The sequence below is a fragment of the Euphorbia lathyris genome, chromosome 3, assembly GCF_963576675.1.
Source record: "Euphorbia lathyris chromosome 3, ddEupLath1.1, whole genome shotgun sequence".
Lineage (NCBI taxonomy): Eukaryota > Viridiplantae > Streptophyta > Magnoliopsida > Malpighiales > Euphorbiaceae > Euphorbia > Euphorbia lathyris.
This window is the reverse complement of record NC_088912.1, coordinates 44,652,669-44,663,043: the sequence shown is the minus strand read 5'-3', so window position 1 is coordinate 44,663,043 and position 10,375 is coordinate 44,652,669. Positions and strand designations below refer to the sequence as shown.

Below are 10,375 nucleotides of genomic sequence, written 5' to 3'. Positions count from 1 at the left end.
TACACACAGAATTTACCCTGGTTCGGCTTAACTGCCTACATCCAGCAACTTCACTAATCAATGGAGATTACAACAAGATTGAAACAGTTTCCTCTCTAGAAACTCTCGTGTTTTCCCAATCCCCAACTCAGTATATCACAGTGTACACTAATGACTTAGTCTAAGAATAATCTCTCGTATAAAACTACTTCCCAACCCAGACCTTTTATAGCCTTTACAAGATTGTGAAAATACCCAAAATATCCTTACTCAAAATGTACTAACTCAGCAAGACCTACTGACCAGTGGTAACACAGCAAGACCATGTTGACCTGTATTAACACCTCAGTACCATGCTGACCACAGCCATGCTGACTTGATAACTCAGCATTATACCGACTTGTTGAATTACTTCATGCTGACTTGATTACATACAATTATGTTGACTTGTTGACTCAGCATCATCAGCTAGTGATAGAAAACAACGACTTACACCACTCATATCTATACACAACACAATGCACAAATGTATCCAATCCCATAACCAACAATATAAGTAATCTTGAAAGAAAAGCTTTCTCCTTCAATCATATATAAAAAATGGCTATTCTATCCCGCAGTGTTAAGCGCATTCTTAGCAGATCAAATAAAGCAGCAGCTTCAGTCCCAAAAGGCTTCTTTGCAGTATATGTTGGAGAGAATGAGAGGAAACGATATGTAGTGCCCATTTCAGTGTTGAATCAGCCATCCTTCCAAGATTTGTTGAGAAAGCTGAGGATGAATTTGGATATAATCATCTAATGGGTGGACTTACACTTCCTTGCGGAGAAGACATCTTCATTCATTCCATTTCAAGCTTCAATTCATTTTAATGACGAGTATTTTCAAACAATTTTGTACAATTTTGAACATTCATTAACACTAATTCTGTTCTTAATTAGAAGTAGGATGCCAGATGATGGGATGGCAAATATCCAGTTGTAATGTGCATCGATCTACACCAGAATATTTACTAATAGAAAATTTTGAGTATGGTTTTCAAATTCTAATTACACTTGCTGAGATTATTAGATCAACTAGGTAAATAAGATTGTCATATATTATCATATGTTCCAGTTGAAATGGTAATTAAGGGTGTTAAATATGATAATAAAAGTTCTCCTTGATCTTACCTATCAACTTATATGATATTAAAGTTTTGTATTCAGTAGTGCAAGACATTTTTTTATACTGCACCGTGAGCTTGCACTACTAGAAAAACATGTATTACTTCTGCTCGTGATCACTAGCGGAATAGCAGCCGACCAGATTTCGCTGGTTACCAGCATAACAGCAACAACAAAATGTGGTATGTGACTTATGAACTCATCAATGTAACCATTGGTAATAAAATCCGCGGGTGATAATAAGGGCTGATTATTGTAGATACGGATGGAATTTCGTTGGTGGTGAAATTAATAAAAAAAAATTATTTTATTTATACTTAAAAACAAATATTTAATATTAAATAATAATTCTCAACTCTGCGACATTTAAAAGAGTTATCGTCCGAACAAATTTTCTCTCTCTCTCTCTTGTCTCTCTACTAGGGTTTTATGGTGAAAAGGGTTAGGGATAGATCTAGGGAGAGGGGGGCGGCGGGTGGAGGAGAAAGGGTGGTGTCGGCCACGGATTGGGCAGATCGGGAGGAGGAGTGCGCCGGGGATAGGGATTGCAGGCTAGAGGTATGGGGCGTTGGGGAGGATGGGGGTAGGGAGGAGCGGGGCCGTGAGGGTGGGAGGGGATCGTGGGAAGAGTCGGGCGGCGCGGCAGGCTTGTTGCGGACCGATGGGCAGGGGAGCGTGCGCGGGCGGGCGGCTGGGGCAGGGCTTTTCTCCGACGCGAGGGGAAGGTGCCTCCTGGGCAGGCCGGATCTATCGCGGAAGAGGCGGGGCGGGGCAAATCTAGCGCCGGCAGTGTTGCCGGTAGCGCTTCTAGGGTTTGCACAGGGAGCGCCGGCGCTTCTACTAGGCTGTGCGCAGGGGATGCCGGCGGCGCTGCTAGGATCGGCGCAGGGAGTGTCGGCGCTTCTGCTGGGCTGTGCGCAGGGGATGCCAGCGTTTCTGCTGGGCAGTCCATGTTGTGTGCCGGCGGGGGTTCTGGCACTGCCAGTAAGGTGCCGGTGGGGGTTCTGTTTCTCCCAAATCGAGGGTTGTGACGAATGGTCTAGGGCAAATTTCTTGGAAAGATACGGTTATGGGGGTGGTTGAGGAGGAGCCTTGTATGGAGGAGGTTGTGATGGAAGGGGATTACGAGGATGTGTTCTCTGACTCTGATGAAGAGGATGGTGAACACGATGATCCTCTTTGTCTGGTTATTAGGCTGTCCTCAGCTGAGAAGCGGGAGCTCAGGAAAAAGTGGAAGCTCTCTTTAATAGTTACTGTTCTTGGTAAGAGAATCAGCTTTAATTACTTCGCCCAGAGGATCCAAGCGCAATGGGCTAAGAAAGGTAATGTCAGTATTTGATGAAGTGGAGTGAGCCTTGAACTATTTGGAGAAAACTGATCCGGTGGCAAAACTGATATTTTGAAGTTAAAACGGGGTTTGTTGGAATTTAGCGATTTCGGACCCTAATCTGATTGGATTCGGCCCATTGAATAAAACCCATGGTGGACGTATTTTTTAGCCATCTGAGGTCGTTTTGGGCCTCAAAACGGCAGTTTTGTGTTTTGTCGCATTTTCAATTATTTCCGTGTTTTTGTTACTTTTCCTTTTAGGTTTGGAATTAGGTTTTATTTGTCAGCCTATATAAAGGCGCGACGTCCCCATTATGTAAGGGGTTTTTTCGATTAATAAAAATTCTGAGTTTATTCTCTTTTTCCAATTTTCGTTAGTCGTGCGCGGTTCAACGATAGTTGACGGTTTTAGGCATTGTTCGTGCGCGAACATTCGTTTAAGGCGAAAGTCTGTTTTTTTCCGCTGCATCAGTATTACTGACCTAGAAAATGACTACTATGTCATTAAGTTTACTCGTGTTGAAGATTATAATGCTGTGATAAATGGGGGTCCGTATATTATTTCCAACCATGTTCTGGCCTTGCGGCCTTGGGTTCCAAATTTTAATCCTCATGATTGCTCGGTGAACAGAATTTTGACTTGGGTTAGGTTTCCGGGCCTTCCTATAGAGTACTACAATGAAAGTTTTCTCAGTAAAATAGGAGGTCTGGTTGGGAAGGTCCATCATGTGGATAAAACTACGGTTGGAGCTATTAGAGGTAAGTTTGCAAGGGTGTGTATCGATGTTGATCTTGCAAAACCCTTGTTATCAAAATTCTGTGTTCAGAATAAGGTGTTCCTTATTGAATATGAAGGGCTATATAACATCTGTTATGATTGTGGGATGTATGGCCATACTAGGGAGGGATGCCCGAAGAGGGAGAGGGTGGTAGAAGTGGAAGCTGAGGGTAATATCGGAAGAACCGAATGGATCCAAGGAGAGGGGGGAAATTTTGGTCCCTGGATGGTCGCGAAAAGGCCTGTTAGACGAAGGACTCAGCCTTCAGTTGTTCAAAATCGTCCCCCTGATATTAACCCTATTAGAAAGACTATCCTTCCAAATCCTTCTGCCAAGCCTAGTATCATAGATAAACCTAACCCCAAAGTGATTGGGGATTCTAGGGATGCAGCGGGAATAACTTCAGGTTCCAGATTTGGGGCCCTGACTATTGAGGAAGTTCAAGACTCTGGCCAGGTTGACGAGCAGATTGATCAAAGCATGCCAGGTTTAAAATCTATAGAACCATTAGCTAAAGTAATTGAAACTGTTAACCCCCTTTTTGTTTCCAAAGGTGAATCTCAGGTGGGATCCCAGACTTTAGCTTATCAAAGGAAGAAAAAGATGAATGAGGTTAGTATTCCTAATCAGGGTAGTGACTCTGGTATTGGGAAGACTATGGGAGTGAATAAAACTAGCATGAAAAAGCTAAAGGGGAAGCATAAAGGTGGCCTCAATTCTTTGGTTCTACCAGATAAGAGAGGGCCTGCGGGTACCTCGGCAAGGCTCTCAGGAGCCCCTAATAAATACCTGGCTTAGGGTTGTGGGTGCGGTCAGTTGTCCTCCTTTCTATGGATTTGTTGTTTTGGAATGTTAGAGGTGAGGCTAGCAAGGCTACCCGTATCCATGTCAATGATCTAATTAAATAATTTAATCCGTCTTGTTTTGCCTTAATGGAAACTAAGATTAGTGGAGATAAAGCAGATGAGGTGGTTAAAAAGTTTAAGAACTGGAACTGTGTTAGATCGGAGGCTACTGGCCGGGCTGGTGGGATTTGGCTTTTTTGGAAGCCAGATCGGGTTCATTTCGATATTATTAGCATGGATAAGCAGTTTATTCATTGCAAAGTGAGTGTTTCTGGTAATAAACGTTTTCTTATTACCCTGGTGTATGCTGATCCTATTTTGGCCAATCGGAAGCGGCTTTGGGAGGTTCTCCACTCTATGAGTGTCAACATTTCTGAGCCTTGGTTTGTGGCTGGGGACTTTAACGATATTGCGTTTATGAGTGACCAGGGGGGTTCGCATCATTATGTGAATCGGTGCCTTCACCACAAGAGTAGTATGGATTTATGTGGGCTTTCTGACCTTGGAGCCTCTGGTCATAAGTTCACTTGGAAGCGCAACAGTACTTTTGTTTGTTTGGATAAGGTTTATGCTAATGTTTTAGCTCAGACTACTTTCCCTGAGGCGTCTGTTCTTAATCTCCTGTTCCGTCATTCGGATCACTGTCCGATTTTGTTTAGGCTAATGAGGGGCAATCGTCCTAGGGGTGAGAGACCGTTCCGGTATCAGTTGGCTTGGGAATCTCATCCTAAGTTTAAGGAATTCGTTCATGATAATTGGACTCCTCACTCGAATGTCCTTCAAGCTGCGGAAGGATTCAGGCATAATGTGCTGGGGTGGAATAAAAATGTCTTTGGGCATATTATTAGGAGGAAGAATAAGTTATTGAATAGAATGGAGGGCATTCAGCGGAGGTTGGAGGTTAGGTTTGATCACGCTTTGAATGGCCTACTCAGAACTCTTCAGAAGGAGCTGGAAGCTATGCTCAGGCAGGAGGAGCTTCTTTGGTTTCAAAAGTCTAGAAAGTCCTGGATCAGAGATGGGGATCGGAATACCAGGTATTTTCATCTCTCTACCATTATAAGAAGGCAGAGGAATAGAATTGATGCGATTAAGAACTCTAATGGTGATTGGGTATATAAGGACAAGGATATTCGGAGATTGGCCCTGGAGTTCTATAAGGATCTGTTTAAAGAGGAGCCTGTCCATCTGGAGAGGGCTCACTCTATTACTTCCTTTCCTATGGTTGGAGAGGATAGCATTCGGGATGCCTTCCACCCTGTTTCCCTGAAGGATATTGACCAAGACATTTTTAGTATTGGGGCTTCTAAAGCTCCTGGGATTGATGGTCTGCCTGCTGGTTTTTACCATAAGCACTGGGAGGTTGTGAAGGAATGTATCTATAACTTTATCTTAGGCGTCTTTAATGGTTCTCAGGATATAGAGCTGGTGAATAGAACCCTTCTGGTTCTGATTCCTAATATTGAGAAGCCTTCTTCCTTTTTGCATATGAGGCCTATCAGTCTTTGTAATGTTCTTTATAAGACTGTTACAAAGATTGTGGCTAAAATAATCCGCTGTATTCTTCCTGAGATCATCTGTCAGAATCAGGGTAGTTTTGTGCCTGGTAGACAAATGATGGATAATGTGGTGATTGCCCTAGAGTTGGTCCACACTATGAAGATCAGGAAGGGGAAGAAAGGCATCGTGGCTCTTAAGTTGGACTTGGAGAAAGCCTATGATCGCATCAACTAGAGTTTCCTGATGGAGAGTCTGGAGAGAGCAAGGATCCCTGACAATTAGAGAAGGTTAATTAAGGTTTGCATCTCTTCTCCTGTTTTTCAAGTTATGATTAATGGGGATATGTCGGAGGAATTCTCTTCGGGCCGAGGTATCCGTCAAGGGGACCCTATGAGCCCCTTCCTTTTCGTTATTGCAATGGAGAGGTTGTCGCATCTGATCCAGGATGCTGTTGATAATGGGAGTTTCCACCCAGTGGCTATCAATAGCTTCTGCCCCCAGGTTACTCACTTATTCTTTGCAGATGATGTTCTGATCTTTCTAGAAGGTAATGAGGAGCAGTTGAGTATTATTATGGATATCCTTGACTGTTTTTGCTCGGCCTCTGGTCAGAAGCTTAATGTCCATAAATCTAGGATGATGTGTTCTAAAAATATGAACCAGAGTGTCTGTAAAAAGTTAAGTGATCTCTCGGGTATTCCTCTGACTAACTCTTTCGGGAAGTATCTGGGTATTCCCCTCCACAGTGAGAGAGTGTCTAAGGTGTCTTTTAAAGATACTTTGGATAAAGCAAATATGAAGTGTGCCACTTGGAAAGCTAGGACTCTCTCTCGCTGGCCGTCTTACGTTAATCCAATCTGTTAATTGTGCAACTCCCAATCACATTATGCAGGCTTGTCATCTTCCTGAACTTGTGCTTAAAGATCTTGATAAAATTAACCGTAGGTTCCTGTGGGGGGAAGCTGAGGAGGGGAGAAAGATCCATCTTGTTCCTTGGAGTGAGGTTTGTCAGCCTAAAGAGTTGGGAGGTCTTGGCATTAGGAAAGCCGAAGATAATAATAAAGTTTAATTAGTGAAGCTCATGTGGCGGATGTGGCAGTCTCCTTCAGCTCTGTGGGTCCAACTCTTATGCGGGAAATACCGAAAGGATAAGGTGTTTGGGGGGCCTAATGATAGAGTGGCTAATTGTTCCTTTCTATGGAAAGGCATTAGTGCAGTTTTTGCTGAATTTTGTTCTGGGATTGGGTGGAATGTGGGAAATGGCAGGTCCATCAGATTTTGGAAGGATATTTGGGTAGGTAAGAAGCCTTTATTGGAGATTTGTACTTCCTTGCCTCCGATGGACATTCAGGACTGAAGGATTCCTGATGTGGTGGATTCTGAGGGTGAGTGGACTTGGGATAAATTTGAGTCCTACCTCAGTCTGGAATCACTCCTTACTATCAGAGGTGTTCATATTAGTAATCAAATTGAGGACAAGGATAGTTACTGTTGGGCGCTGACTAACAATGGGGCCTATTCGTGTAAATCTTCTTTTCAGGCGTTCTATCAGGATTTGGATTCTCCGTCCCCTGGGGTGTGGAAAATGATTTGGGCCTTAAAAGTGCCATACCGTATTAGGAGTTTCCTGTGGTTGGGGGCTAGGAATAGATTGCTTACTAATTCGGATAGAAAAAGGAGGCACCTGGTGGATTCTTGAGCCTGTGGCAGATGCAGTGGGTTTGATGAAACTTTGTGTCATGCTTTTAGGGATTGCGAGAGAAGTAAGGAGGTTTGGAGGAGAATTCTCCCCAGGGATGTGCTACCTTCCTTTTTAGCCCATTCTGAAAATGATTGGTTTGTTGATGGAATTAAAGGGATTCTTCTGCCTGGAAATCAAGGTGTCCTTCTTTTTGTGGTGGTCTGCCATCAAATTTGGAAATGGCGGAACGAGGAGATCTTTGGAGGAGGAGTGGTGTCTCAGCCTAATGTCCTTGAGTTCTTTTCTAAGAAGATTAGTACCTTGGTTGAGAGTTTTGTTGATGACCCCTTAACTAGGGATGTTCAGAGGAGGGAGGTCAATCTCTTAGGCTGGTGTAAGCCGAGGGAAGGGGTGGTTAAACTCAACACTGATGGTTCTTGTCTAAGAGACGGGAGAATTACCGCAGGAGGGGTCCTTAGAGACGATGGTGGCAGGTGGGTTTCTGGTTTCTCTCAGAATTTGGGTATTGGATCTTCCTTTTCTGCAGAGCTTTGGGGGATTTTCTCGGTCTTGAAGCTTGCTAAGGAGCTTGGGGTGAAGAAGCTTCTTGTTGAATTGGATAACCAAGAAGCGGTTAAAATGATTTCTGAGGGCAACGCTGTGTGCCGGAATAACCTGAACATTATTAAAAGCATTAAGAGGATTGGCTCCTCCTTTGAGTCTATTAGGTTTGCTCATATTTATAGGGAGCAGAACCGTGTTGCGGACCGTCTTGCGATGGAATGGCACTCTAGTGTGTTGGGTCTTTCTACCTTCTCTTCCCCACCGGTCTTCATCTCTTCTTTGATCTTGGAGGATGTGGTGGGGGTCAGTTTTCCTAGGCTGATCCCGGGTTGAGCGGTTTTTTGTTTTTGTTTTTCTTTTCCTTTCCTACCAAAAAAAACAAATATTTAATTATAAATAAATAAATTTTCTAATTAATATTAATAAGGTAGGCTAGGCTGGCTGGCCGTGTTATTTTTCATGAGTCCCAAGCCTGCCCAAAAAATAGATGGGCTTTATTAGGCCTGGGACAGACTGGGTCTAAGATCAATTTCCATTGTCTAAACTATGCCCAAAAGACACGGATCTGGGCTGGCTGGGTAGGTAACCCGAGCCTGTGGATAGATCTATCTTCTTTTAAGGTACATTTTTGTACATTTTTGGATGATTAATGTTCAAATTTGAAATCTCAATAATTATTGTATTATAATTAAAATTAGTTTTGAATTAAAAAAAATATATCATTTTTTTTGGATCGGAAGCCCTTCTAAATGGGAGGCTCTAGGCGGCCGCCTATGAGACCTCCCGCTAGAGTCGCTCCTGAATAAGAGTGTCTTGAGGAAACAATAAATCCTCACCCCGGAGTCAGTATAGAATCAAAAAAAGGAAAGCTTAAGCTAACTTAAAATTTGAACGAGGTAGACGTACCTTTAAAACTGATAGCATAACAACGATATCCTTAAAAGCAATGGTCACAAAAGTAGATTCCATACAAATCACATAGGTTTACAAGATCCATATTGTTTCGAGTATATATGGAGTTTTTAGATATAGTCCAAAGGAACCACACAAAATTCATATTGTATAGAATGTAAAAGTTTTAGATAAGGTTAAAAAAAAACCAACGAAGCTTTACATTCAAATATGAAATTTCAAAATAAAATCAAGTCGCAAAAGAGAATTCATATCTTAACTGGATTCTCTTTGTTAGACCAGATATTGTATTCGTCTTTCTGGAAGTTTGTTCCTTTCTTATTAGGGTATTTTTATCATACTCTAATTAGGAGTCTTTAGCAAGTGTAGATAGATCCTAAATAGAGGACATCTTATTTTATTAGGATTTTTTTTCATATATAAGAAGTAGTTTATTCCTATTATGAATAAAACTCTTAACTCCTATATAAATAGGTCATTCTCTCAAAAGATACACTTTACACATATTTTGAATAAAACTCTTATTCCTATTAGGATTTTTTCCCATATATAAAAAGTAGTTTATTCTAACTTTACACATTTCATACTACTTATTCTTGATAGTTATGCTAACACTAAACCTAGAGGACAGGTGAAGTAAGAAATAATCTTATATTTGGTTTTATACAAACCATATACTTCTTGGTCTATTAGGTTCTAATACCAAGTTAATAAACCATTTTATTCAAAAACTTCAATTTATAATTAAAATACAATAACAGTTTTGATATATAATTTTTAACATTATTTCGTACAAGATTAAGATTAAGACATTGGTACGGCTGAAATAGCAGCCAATTCATATTTTTTGTACATAACTTGTACTCGAAGGAAATGATGAGATGCTCTTTGAGGTATCTCTATAGAGTAACCACGAGATTGTGGTGGAGTGGTAAAGGCTCCTCCTCCCTTAACTAAAAGTCCAGGGATTCGATCCTCACCTTTAGGAATGGAAAGAATTTTCGTGGCTAGCAGTTCCACCCTATCTTTATAGAATTATATATTATCTTTTTTCATTTGATACAACTATTGCCAGTTGAATGCTTTCAAACTATTATCTTTTTTTATTTGAAAACTATTCTATGTTACCTTACTTTAGTAACATAAAGGCAAAAATACAATTTTATGAAACCTCAACTTTATAACTGAAGTGTTCTAATTAATATTGATGAAGATGGATTAGTATTTATTTTGCACCACCATAATTAGTATATCTAATCAAAGCGTGTCGATTTTAAGTAACAAAACTCTTACCATTTTCTGCTAGTTGTCATAAGCTAGTAGTAATATATATCCAATAAAAAAGTAGAAACGTTTTTTTAATCAGAAAAAGTAGAAACTTGTTAATTATCTCAAGAACACACCTAATCCGAATATTAATTATATATGATGATCAGCACCGATTATCCCAACTGTCCTTTTCATCTCTTTATCTGCTCATAGCTTTATGGTAGGACATACTAACGTCTTTATCCAGCATATAATCTTCAACCAACTATAGAAATATGTCTCATAATGTTTATTAGTAGAATGACAAAACCATGTGATTCCATCTCATTAATCTTTATATCTCACCCACAT

General features: G+C 41.0%; 1 pseudogene; it reads left to right on the top strand.

Annotated features, from left to right (window-relative positions):
* The first annotated feature begins 579 nt into the window (after nt 1–579).
* LOC136222651 (auxin-responsive protein SAUR20-like) lies at nt 580–851 on the top strand (annotated as a pseudogene).
* The last annotated feature ends 9,524 nt before the right edge of the window (nt 852–10,375 follow it).